Genomic DNA, 12,662 nt, shown 5'->3' on the forward strand with positions numbered 1-12,662 from the left:
TCTCTTCTTCTATGATGTGGCATCTTGAACTCAAATTCATGTCATCAGGACTGGCAGCATGTTCCTTCACCTGCAGAGCCAACACACTGTACCAAAGAGGTGGCACTTTGGGATACTGATTATATCATGGAGGTAGAGCCATCCTAGTATATTAGTATCCTTATGAAATAAACCCAAGAGATGTACCTTGCCTCTCCCATTATGTGAGGACATAGTCTGAAGAAAAAGCTGTCTATCACGAACATGTTGAATTCCCGTGGTGCCCTAGTTTGGATGGCACTGAGTCTCTGGAACAATGTGAAATAAATTTCTGTTCTTTATAAATCATCCAGTCTAGGGCAATCTGATAGGGAAAATTCAGACCTCTTATTCAGCCTGCACTTTCTATCCTTTTATTATTTCATTCCTTGGCCATTTATAGTGTACCTTATAATCAAAACCTTTATAGGAACACTAGAAAGTTGTGCTCATTGCTTTCTCTTCACTGTGTTAGAATGTCCAAGATAAACAACTTAAAAGGAAGAAAAAATTATTTGAACCATGGCTTCAGAGACTTCAGGTCATGCTTGGCTGGCATCATGTAATTAGGTAGATGACGATAGCAGAAGTATGTGATGGAGAAATTTCTTTATACAGAGAAGACAGGAAGCAGAGGAAAGAAGATACAGGAAGAAGAAAAGACAATAGACTCACCAAGAACACACGTCCTGTGACTTCCTCAATCAACTACTTCCCACCTACAGTTCACTGCCCCTCAATAATGTTATCATATTATTGGTCCATCAAGTGATTAATGTATTCATTAGACCAGAATGCTCCTGATGTTATTGTCTTTGAAAATGGCCCTCATGGAGAAAGCCAGAAATGTTTGTTAATAATTGTCTAGGCATTTCTTAACCTAGCTTGGTTGACAATGAACATTAACTATTAGTGCAGTCTTTCACCCAATAATTCTCATGTAAGCACAATCAAAATCAAAACAAAAGCAAACAAAATACTGTTTCTGAATTTCCACAGCATGCTGATTTCATCTTCTATCTGCCAGTTCCTTTGTAAGCAATTTGAAGGCAACTGACCTAATTTTCATCTTTGACTCTGCCTATAGCAGGACTGACTTTTCTTTTCATTTGTGTGTGCCCATGTGTGAGAGAGGAGGGTGGGTGGGCGGGAGAGAAACAGGTATGTTTCTCTCTGCCTCATCTTGCTCAGTATCTTCATTCTCAAATTAAGGGATTCCAGGAAAATAACATGACATGTGACTTGATTAGTCCTTTTAAAGAGCCAGTAGGAATGAAATTTCCATATCAGTGCCAGCTTGATTCCTCAATGTTATATGACTTAAATATGTGGTGTCTTCAGCAATAGCAGAACCTATCTAGTTCTGAAGGGTCAGTAAGAGCATTGGCAAAAGCCTATAATGCTTGGAGATCTATGGAGCCTTATTGACCAACAACTCAGAAAGAGATAACCCATTCCTGGCATTGTACTTTTTTGATAGCCTATGGTGCCTGGGAGAGGCACCCCTCCATTATAAGGTAATTACATTTAAACTATTTTTAAATGTGTATATATTTTAAGAAGCTTCTCTTATTGTAGGTTTCTATGTTTTTTCCCAAAGGTCTTTATTGTTCTTCAACTTGCCCATTCTTCTTCCTTTACCCTTACCTCATCCTTTACCTCAATTAACCTTTTGAGATCATTTATTCCCCCTCTCAAAGGATCAGGATATTCAATCAGCCTATATAAATACATGAGTAAGTTCTAGTTACTTTGGGGATTTTGAAAGAATATTTTACAAAATCCAATGATTATACTAATATGATTTTTCAGAACTATTTAAAATGTGCATAAAATATTTTCAGCCCTATATGCAGTCAGCAGCCAAATTCAAGTGTCAATGTTTCATAATCATTTGAGTTTTACTTGATAAGGCTCCCATTACTATTTCCCAAACCTCATGAGAGGTTCAATGGTCTCTTTCTTCTGTAGAGAAGCCAAAGCACATCCAATTTTCTTCTCTCAATTAGACTCTGGTTTTAGACCAATCAGTTCCTGACTTGTTTTTTCTCTTACTCTCTTGCTGGATCCTGCTTCAAGAAGCAGCCACTCCATCCAGTAAAGCTATTGGCACTGGTGGGTTCTGCTTACCTAAGGCCTGAGTCATCAGTGGTTTCTGCAATTCTGACTCAGCAGTATCTTGGTACTGAGAATCATTATTAGAAATGGATGAGGTGGCAGTGCCAGAAACAGAGTGAGCCAATCCAGGAGGCAAGATAACTGCTCTAGCCATGCTGAGGTTCAAAATACATTGCTGTTGGCTAAAATTGCAATAAACCAAAGTAAACTAATAATATTAATATTTTTGGAATCTTAATTTCTAAGTTTAGTTTTCCTAAAATATGCATTGTTCAATGTGTCCTTAATAATATATTCCATTGTGAAATGTTTTCCAAATTTTGAAGTGCTACAATTGCCAAATATTCATAATGCAATTTTTATATGATGAAAAAAGCATTGTTTACTATGGAATCCTCTTTTCTTATAATGCCTCCTTTGTGCTTTCCAGGACTGTGCTTTGATAAATGCTAAACTAGTTTGTTCATAGTACTTTAAAGAATGCAAAAGGAAGTCAGAGCTGAAAGGATCAGCAACACAATTAAATTATTCAAGCAGAATTTTGTAAGAACTGAACGTACTTCATAAGTGTGGTACTGCAGAGCATTAATCAACACATTCAAGGGAACCAGAAATTTTGACTTGGGAAAATTATATTTTCTTCTTTATTACTTAAAGCAATTTAAATGCATTTTGATCCTATTCTCCTCTTCCCCCAAGACCTTCCAGATCCTTTCCAACCAACTTTATGTTCTTTACTAAAAAGCAAACAAAAACCCAATACAACAAAATCAAGAAAATGAAATGAAACCACATCCAAAAAAAAAAAAACAGAGAAACACCAAACTGTAACCAAATAAAAGCATGTACAACATATATACATACATACATACACACACACACACACACACACCAAAAAAAAAAAAAAAAAAAAAAAAAAAAAAAAAAAAAACCTGTGGAGTTCATTATATGTTGGTCACCTACTCCTGAACATGAGGACTGTCCATTTTCAAAGATAACAAAATAAAATGTAATAAGATAAAGAAAACACTATCACGTCAAAGTTGGACAAGACAAACAGAAGGAAAAGAACCAATAGAACACACAAGAATCAGAGATCCACTCATTTGAACACTCAAGAATCTGATAAAAACACTCAACTGGAAGCCATAGAATAAGCACAGAGGATCTGTTGCAGACCTGTGCAGGTTCTGTGCATGCTGCTTCAGTCTCTGTGAGTTCATGTGAGCTTTGATCTTGTGAATTATATGGCCCTCTTTTCTTGGTGTTCTCCATTCCCTCTGGCTCTTACATTCTTTCTGCCTTTTCTTCTTCAGAATATCCTTTTGGATACTTTGGAGACATCCCATTTAGAGATGAATGTTCCAAGGTCTCTCTCTCTCTCTCTCTCTCTCTCTCTCTCTCTCTCTCTCTCTCTCTCTCTCTCTGTCTCTCCCTCTGTCTCTGTCTCTCTGCCTCTCTGTCTCTCTCTGTCTCTGTCTCTCTCTCTCCTGTCTCTCTCTCTCTCTCTCTCTTTCCCTAATATATGTCTGTCTGTGGGTCTCTAATTTGTTCCCATCTACTGCAAAAGAAAGCTTCTCTGATCATATCTGGACCAGGCATTGATCTATGAGTACAGCAGAATATCATTAGGACTCATTTCATCAGTACAGTTTTTTTATGTATTTTCATTGATGTTACTATTTATAGCACTGGAGATTAAACCCATGGCCTTATAATGCTAAGTAAACAGTTTATCATTTAGCCACTTTCCCAGTTCTGTGAAAGTTTGTCTTTAATGTGAAGTTTTGATCTACCTGATCACATAAACAGGATTTTCTGTTTCTTTCTTCTTATAAAGCTATTCCTAATATGAAGAAAATTCACTGTACTCTTCTACATTAAAAGGTATACATTTCTATGTTTGTTTTCACAGAGAATTTCAAACATACATATTCTGGTTGTGAAACTTGAAATACTTTGCACAAAGTTGCAAAGTTATACCAAGTACAACATGGATATTGGTAGAATAAACACGTTCTTTTATAGTATTAACAACTAGTGGCATTTAAACAATCTATCATCCATTTAGATCCATATTCTTTGTTTTTTATAGTGGCTCTACCTTTGTCATAAAATAAATTTTGCTTTGTAAATATGTCTTAAGAATTTTAAAGGAAAGCAAAACCAAATTAATAATTTTGTGGCACTGTTGACCATTCAATGTGATCATTACATATGTAACTGGAAAGAGAATGTTACATACAATTCTGGGCCCCTATTCTAAAAGAATCTAAAGGCAGAAGTTCAACAAGGAAATACCATTATGACTACTATTGGCTGAAAACACTTTTGACAATTACACACATTCAGATGAATGCTTTCATTTTGAACAATGATGTGGTATATGAGCATTATTCTGTGAATGGGCTGTTTGGCTTGAAGGTTATCCAAATACTTTTAAAACCCATTGACACTGCCAATTAACTATGAAATATGATATCAATACATGAATAATGAATCAAAATAGAACCTGGTTTTTCTTTATATCAAGAAGTTTTTGTAGCTGTGCAATCTTAGGTTCCGTTCAGAGTAGGCTGACAGAAGCTGTAAAATTCCTTTTAATCATCACATCTGTTGCTGTGGGATGGTCTGTATGTCAAATGTGTTGCTGATTGGTCAATAAATAAATCACTGATTGGCCATTGGCTAGGCAGGAAGTGTAGGCGGGACAAGGAGGAGAATAAAGCTGGGAAGTGGAAGGCTGAGTCAGAGAGACACTGCCAGCCGCCACGATGACAAACAGCATGTGAAGATGCCGGTAAGCCATGAGCCATGTGGCAAGGTATAGATTAATGGAAATGGATTAATTTAAGCTAAAAGAACAGTTAGCAAGAAGCCTGCCATGGCCATACAGTTTGTAACCAATATAAGTCTCTGTGTTTACTTGGTTGGGTCTAAGAAGCTGTGGGACTGTCAGGTGAGAGAGATTTGTCCTGACTGTGGGCCAGGCAAAAAACTCAAGCTACAAATGGCATCCAACGTGGTGGCAAGAGTTTCCACCTAAAAACTGAGAAAAAAGATTCTAAAACGGAGCTAAAAACAGTTCCTAATTGTCTCTCTCAAATGAGCAGCAGCTGCCAGTTTGAGCTACTTGTGGGTTCCTGGCGTGTGTGCTCGACCTGCAGAATGGCGGGAATGAGGCCTCTGAAAGTGGCACATTAAGCTTCATGGTGGATTTAGACTTTGCTAGTACAAAAAAAAAAGAGGTTTCTGGGCTACACGCTGCTTTGATAGAAGCATAGACCCACTATTTCTGAGATTTGATGGCTCCCAGAGCTGGCAGAAAACGTATCACCGCCATGTTGGGAAGCTGAAGTGGGTGGAGCCAGCAGCGCCAGCGCCCTTTCAGGCTTAGAATGCTACAGTTTAAAGCAATAGGCTCAAGCTAATATAAAAAAATAAGCCACGTAAAGATGGCTACCACACAGAGAATCTGGATTATGTTCTCTTTGATATTCGTAACTAAAGAAAAACATTTGATTACAAAAGCTGTTGAGGTATGCCAAAATGTATATTTTAAAGGTACCTTGACTTCAAAATTTGAATGTAAGGATATGTTGCTTTGGAAAGGAGGCTCTGCTTTTGTTTCCACAGAAAGCCAGAGGCTATGTATTTGTTCAAGATTAAGATACATCAGGTTTGACCAGCCAAGACCACCTGAAAGGTCTCTGATGACACCATGGCCCAGATGATCCAACATCCAGAACCATTTCAAGGCAACTGGCTCAGATGATACACTCTCATGGACTACTCCATAATCCTAAAATATTCTTTGAGGTCCCCATAAGATACAGTGCCCCCCTCCAGCAGGAAGTAGTAAGAGAAGCTACGCCCAAATTCCCAAATATACCAAGCTGACTTTGGAGATGTGTAAAGGTTAAAACCTTCCTTTTTAAGAAAAGAAAAGGGGAAGTGCTGTGGGATGGTCTGTATGTCAAATGTGTTGCTGATTGGTCAATAAATAAATCACTGATTGGCAGTGGCCAGGCAGGAAGTATAGGCGGGACTAACAGGAGAATTGAGAGAACAGGAAGCTGGGTGAGAGAGACATTGCCAGCTTCCATGAGGACAAGCAGCATGTAAAGATGCCGGTAAGCCACGAGCCATGTGGCAAGGTATAGATTAATGGAAATGGATTAATTTAAGCTATAAGAACAGTTAGCAAGAAGCCTGCCATGGCCATACAGTTTGTAACCAATATAAGTCTCTGTGTTTCCTTGGTCGGGTCTGAGCAGCTGTGGGACTGTTGGGTGAGAGAGATTTGTCCTGACTGTGGGCCAGGCAAAAAACTCAAGCTACAATCAGTCCTAAGGGATTGAGACATTGTTCTCACATGACCAATGAGTAAACGAAAAGCCAGACATGAAATTACCAGCTCAAAATCACAGGGCAAGTTAGGGACAGGGACAGAGATCTGGTAGGTCTCTGACTCTGATTCACCAATTCCGTATGAAACAATAAAAGTCATTTGACAAAGATGCATTCTGAGTCATGTTGCTCTAGAATGTAACATGTGTGTTCAGGTCCTGCCAAAAAGCTGATGATTCACACAACCATAGACACTTCCCTGACCACCAAGCCTTTCCTTGATGCTTAAGAATTTATTTAGATGTGATTACAATGCTCTGTTGTTTTCCAGCATCTCTAACTGATAAGTTAATGCTTATAATTGTTTTGTTGAATTCCTTTTGGAAAAAAGAATTACTCTAGAAAAGATCACTAGAGTTTGCATTCAATTTGAAAACTTCTATTCAAATTTCCTTTTTTTTACCCATTACAATCCAGAATAAAATAGCTGAGTAAATCATATTTCAAGATTATTTATTTTAAATGCTTAATACTCTAATAATAATATTCCATAAATGTAATTTACTATTTTTACCCATTCTCTCTAATTTGCCAAGTCTTACTAATGCTTAAGAGCCATTATCAAACCCCTTGAATAAGATTTTTTAAAATTGTTCCAATTAGCATTGATCTTGTCCTGTGGAATTCCTCTGCATTTATCTTGGACTATCTGTTATGATGAGGTTATTATTCTTTATTAAGTCCTGAGATTATAAAACCTTAAGAGAGAGAGGCTATGTGCTATTGTTCTCCCAGAATGTATATTATGTGATTAAAATAATAGACACAACATGAAAGTGTTTTAAATTGCATGTAAATTGTGTATAATCTGTATATGAATGAAATATGAAGTATGGTATGTAATATTTTCAATTTGAAAATGAGTCATCATATCCCTGTAAGTATCATACCATATAACTCCTTTTGTCTAGCAGAAGTTTGCATGAAAATAAGGAATAGATAATAAACTTGAATATTTTCTGAACAGGGTTTTATTAATTTTTTTTATTTTTCAAAATTAAAATAGAATTACAGCATTTCCCCCTTCTCTTTCCTCCCTTGAACACCTCTCATGTAAACCTCTGCTTTCTTTCAAATGCATGTCATCTTTTTCTTTTTGATTACATATGTATGTATACATGTATTTACATAATATGTGTATATGTAATATATGTGTATAGATATTATTAAATATATGTATATATTTATATATCCCCAAATATATAAATACAACATGCTTGGTCTTTATAATGTTATTTGTACATTTTTATTAACGCTGAAATTATGAATTTTTAAAAAATTCATACCTTAACAAAACCAATACACAGAACTAGTAACTCAGAAACATGCAGAATTGGACCTATTAAATATAGCTTTATTTGTCAAGTTCCATTCTACCAAAAAAAAAATTTCCAGTACCAAAAATGCATCCCTTATTTTCTTCTAATTATCCCATTAAAGACGTGAAAGGGTCCGTGGTAAACTAACCACCACCCCAGCACTCATAGCCCCACCATCATGTTCAGCTACAGCTAAAAATATATGATCTCTTTTTATATACACCCCAGGAAATCAATACCCCTCATCATTTGTATCTCTGCCACCTCAGGTCTCTGGGCTCCTTATTCTTTCTCTTTTACTCTGTAATAATCAGCTTTACATCAACAATGAAATTCCTGACACAGTCTGGTATGTGACACAGTATGCCCACTGGTGTAAAAGTGGCATCAATGTCATGGGACAAACCAACCATTTCCTGATTGGGTTTAAAACCTTCTTCACAATATGAAGTCAATTCCTGGAACCTGTGGCCAGGCAGATCATAGACCCTAGGGGAGAACTAGCTAGTAGTATTCTGCTAAGTGGATACAATATTAAACTGACTCCTAATGACTTATAGTTCTACCCATAGATTAGTTGTCCATCTTCTAACTGTCATCAGAGATGCTTCCATTTGCAGCCAATAATGATTAACATTAATACCTACAACTGTGCAAGGTGCGAAGATTAAGAGATTGTGGAATTCTCAGCTCTGTGGGTTGGCTTTGACACATTGTATAAAATTATCAAAGAACTAATTTTTAAATTGAGGAGAAGGATCTCTGAAATTCTCAACACAGACTATTTATGAAGGAGAAGTACATCGAACAATTTTGAAGGCTCAATATCCACATGATGTAAAAGAAAGCCACATCATCTCCTGTTATGGACAACAATGGAAGGAGAGCATGTTGGAGTGATTACAGCTCTAACCAGGCATGAAAGGGCTGTGCTTCTCTTTTTATAGTCCTCTCAAGAATACTTCCAGGGGTAGCAGACAAACTATTTGACCCAGTGATCTCCCATAGGAACTCACTATGTTGGGAACCAAGTATGCAAGCACAATGAGATCTTCAGGAGTCCCAAAACACACTCAAATCAAAGCAACAGCAATCTAATATTAACAGTTACTAAAACCAAATCTTTCATGTTTTTTCTCCCACATCTCACATTCATTCCATTAGTAAATCTTATAATTGGAACATTCAAAACCTGTCAGTTGTTTTATACATATACTGCTACCATCTTTATCTACACTACCATCATTTTTCACCTAGATTATTCCAATAGCTTTTGAATTGGTCTTTCTACATCTATCATAGTCCCTAAAGTCTACCCACAATATCTTGGCAGACCAGTACTGCTACAATGAAGTTTGAGCAATGTCACTCTTAATTACTATCTCATTAAGCTTAAAAAGCAAAGTCTGGGGAGATAGTTCACTGGGTAAAGCACTTCCCTTGAAAGTTTAAGGACATGGTTTTGGATCCGCAGAACCCACGCAAAGTTGGATGCCATAGTACACACTGTGTTCCTAGGGTGAGATGAATGATGGAGTGAGGAGAATCCTCAGAGTCTCATGAGCCAGCTCTCCTGTTGTATATAGTGGAGAACAAAAAACCCAGTCTCAAAAAAAAAAAAAAAAAAAAACCCAGTCTCAGCTAAGATGGAAGCTGAAGAAGGATATATGACATGCTTCCCACCTACACATATACACATACCTATGCAGACACACACAGAGAGAGAGAGAGAGAGAGAGAGAGAGAGAGAGAGAGAGAGAGAGAGAGAGAGAGAGGAGACAGACAGAAAGAAAGAAAAACATAGACAAACAGGCAGAGACAGACAGACAAAACCAGTGGTGTGATCTATGTCACTTGCTCTTTGTCAGCTTTGATTTTCTGATCCAATAACCTATTGTCTTCCTATCTGCTTCTTCTCGCTTGGAATTCTGAATCCCCTGTTTGTTAAGCAGCCCCACTCCAGAATCTCACATGTTATCCCTCTGTCTTCAATTCTTGTCTCTGACACATTATCTTGCCATCTTCCTCAACTTTGCTTTAAAAACAACAACAACAAAAAGCCCAATGTGGCCTTCAATTCACCATGTACACAAGGAAGATCTTCAGTTCCTGATCCTCTTGATTTCATCTCCCAAATGCTGGGATGACAGACATGAATGACCCCTAGAAGTTTTATGTGGTGCTGGGATTGAAAACCAGAGTCTTGTGTATTATAGGTAAGCACTCTACCACTGAGCCACTTCCCTGACCTTCCTTCAACTCTTAAATTCTCTATTTAAACACCATGATGTCAGTTACGTCTTCCACAATGGTCTCATTAAAATTTGTCCTAAAAATCATGTTGAATTTGATTGTCAGAGTATAGGAATTGGTTGGGCCATTAAAAACTATCAACGCCTTCCTTTTGAAAATGCATTTGTACTGTAGGGTAAGGGTGCAAAACAAGTCTGTATTTCCCATTTCACTTCTCGTACATATATCTGTTTACCTTTCATTGAGCCCTTGTCAGATGTAATCCCTTGTTCTTGAGTTTCCAAGCAACAGTATTGAGAAATGATGTATTTCAAAGTCATTAGGTCCTGAGACCTCCACATTTGTGAATGGGATGTTGCCTTTCAAAAGGTTTAGGGCACTGAGTTCGACCCTTCCATCTCTGCTACTTTATAAAGAGCATTGCAGGTGCCCCTTACTGACACAGGATCTGCTAATACCTTGACCTTGGCTTCCCAAACTGCAGAATGGTGAGAAATAAATTACTGTTGTTCCCAAGTTATCTAGTCACAGGTATTTTGTTACATCAGTACAAATTAATTAAGATACTTATAAACAAACGGTGAGCAATTACTAGGTCTAACATGTGACTATATCACCTTGTTGGTGCTAGGTAAAAGTAATCAAGTCGAAGAATTATGCAGCTTTTTCTTGGAAAATAATTGTTTACTTTCAGAACATGACATGTTGTTCTTGAAGAAAAATATTTCTTATGTTTCCCTCCATTTTGACTATTATACAGAGAAGAAAAATAAACACAACATAATTCACCAAATAAAGACTTAGTTTCACCTAGTGGAACTGTAAGATCCACAACTTTTGTAGTGACCTTGGATAAATAAAATACGGAAACAGCTTCAGTGGTATTTTGAAAAGACAATAAGAGGAATTGATTTTTCTGGAAGCTCATTATTCCAGTGAATAAACCAAGGAAAAGATTAAACTTTCAAGCTGGATGGTAGTGGCTCACACCTTTAATTCCAGCACTTGGGAGGCAGAGGCAGGTGAATCTCTGTGAGTTGCAGGCTAGTCTGGTCTACAAAGCAAGTTCTAGAACAGCCAGGACTGTTACAAAGAGAAGCCCTGTCTCAAAAAACAAAATTTAAAAAAAAGATTAAACTTTCAGCTCACTGGAACAAATAATTTATATGTACATTAATTATATATATATATATATATATATATATATATATATGAACTAATAAGGCAAATGAAAGAAAATTGACCAACAATCTATGATGGTTTTGTCTATGTGGCTCCTTGGCTTTTCAGAATGCTATATTGATGCAGAGCTATAACTATCATGTAAACAGACAAAACCTCACCTAAAACCATAGAATATTTTACAAAGCCTTCTGTGTCCTACCAAGAAGCATTTTTCCAACATAATATTTTCATTGATTATTGATTATTTGGGAATTTCACATCACTCACTTAAACCATACTCACTTGCCAGTCCTCCCAAGTCAAACCCCCACAACCTTTGTGACCTTCCCTCCCCCTGAAAAGAAAAGAAGAAAAAAATGTCCAATTTGTGTTGCCCATATACTCACTGGAGCATTGTCAAACTTGCAGCGTCCAGCCTCTGAAATAAAACTGAATCTCCCCCATACACACACACCCTTCACCTGCCAGAAGCCATCAGTTGTGGAGAACTGTATGTAGCTGGAGAGTTTTCTCTCCTGGTCCTGCCAAGCCCCGGAAGTCCAACAGTCCACTTATAAAATAAACACACAAACGCTTATATTATTTAAAATGCTTGGCCATTAGCTTAGGCCTATCATTATCTAACTCTTATTTTTATGTTCAGCCCATTTCTATTAATCTATACTTTGCCATGTGGCTCGTGGCTTACTGGTACCTTACATCTTCCTTGTCCTGGCGGCAGCTGCAGTCTCTCCCTTCCCTTCCTGTTTCCTCAGTTCTCCTCTCTCCTTGTCCCGCCTATACTTCCTGCCTGGCTACTGGCCAATCCGTGTTTTATTTATACAGAGTGATATCCACAGCACTTCCCCTTTTCTTCTTTTTCAAAAAGAAAGATTTTAACTTTAACATAGTAAAATTACATATAACAAAACAATTATCAAGCAAGAATTACAGTTACAATATTAAAGAAGATATCCTATCTATCTTATATTAGTGAGTCTAAGGTTTTATATCTAACCCATCTTTTATCATAACTGAGGAAATTATAACAATCTAGTCTTTAACCACATCAAAGACCTCAGAAGGATATAATACTACCTGAGAAATGGGAGAAGGATGCAAGCAACTTTTGGATAGTCTTGTAGGATAGACAGAGATAGCTGGCAGCCTGGATAGTCATCTAAAGTTCTCTTGTAAAGTTGGGGCATCTGTCTTTAGCCCACAGGGCTAGAGTCTCCCAGTCATTTTTTTTTTTTTTTTTTTTTTTTTTTTTTTTTTTTTTTTTAGTGTCCTATAGAATGTCTGGGAGTTTTCTTTGCAAAGCAGGAGCCTGAAGGACCATTTTGTCAAGCAAAGTGGTCAAGCAAAGTGGTCACCTTT

Source organism: Peromyscus californicus, unplaced genomic scaffold (genome assembly GCF_007827085.1).
Source record: "Peromyscus californicus insignis strain IS unplaced genomic scaffold, ASM782708v3 Scaffold_5__1_contigs__length_169319896, whole genome shotgun sequence".
Classification (NCBI taxonomy): Eukaryota; Metazoa; Chordata; class Mammalia; order Rodentia; family Cricetidae; genus Peromyscus; species Peromyscus californicus.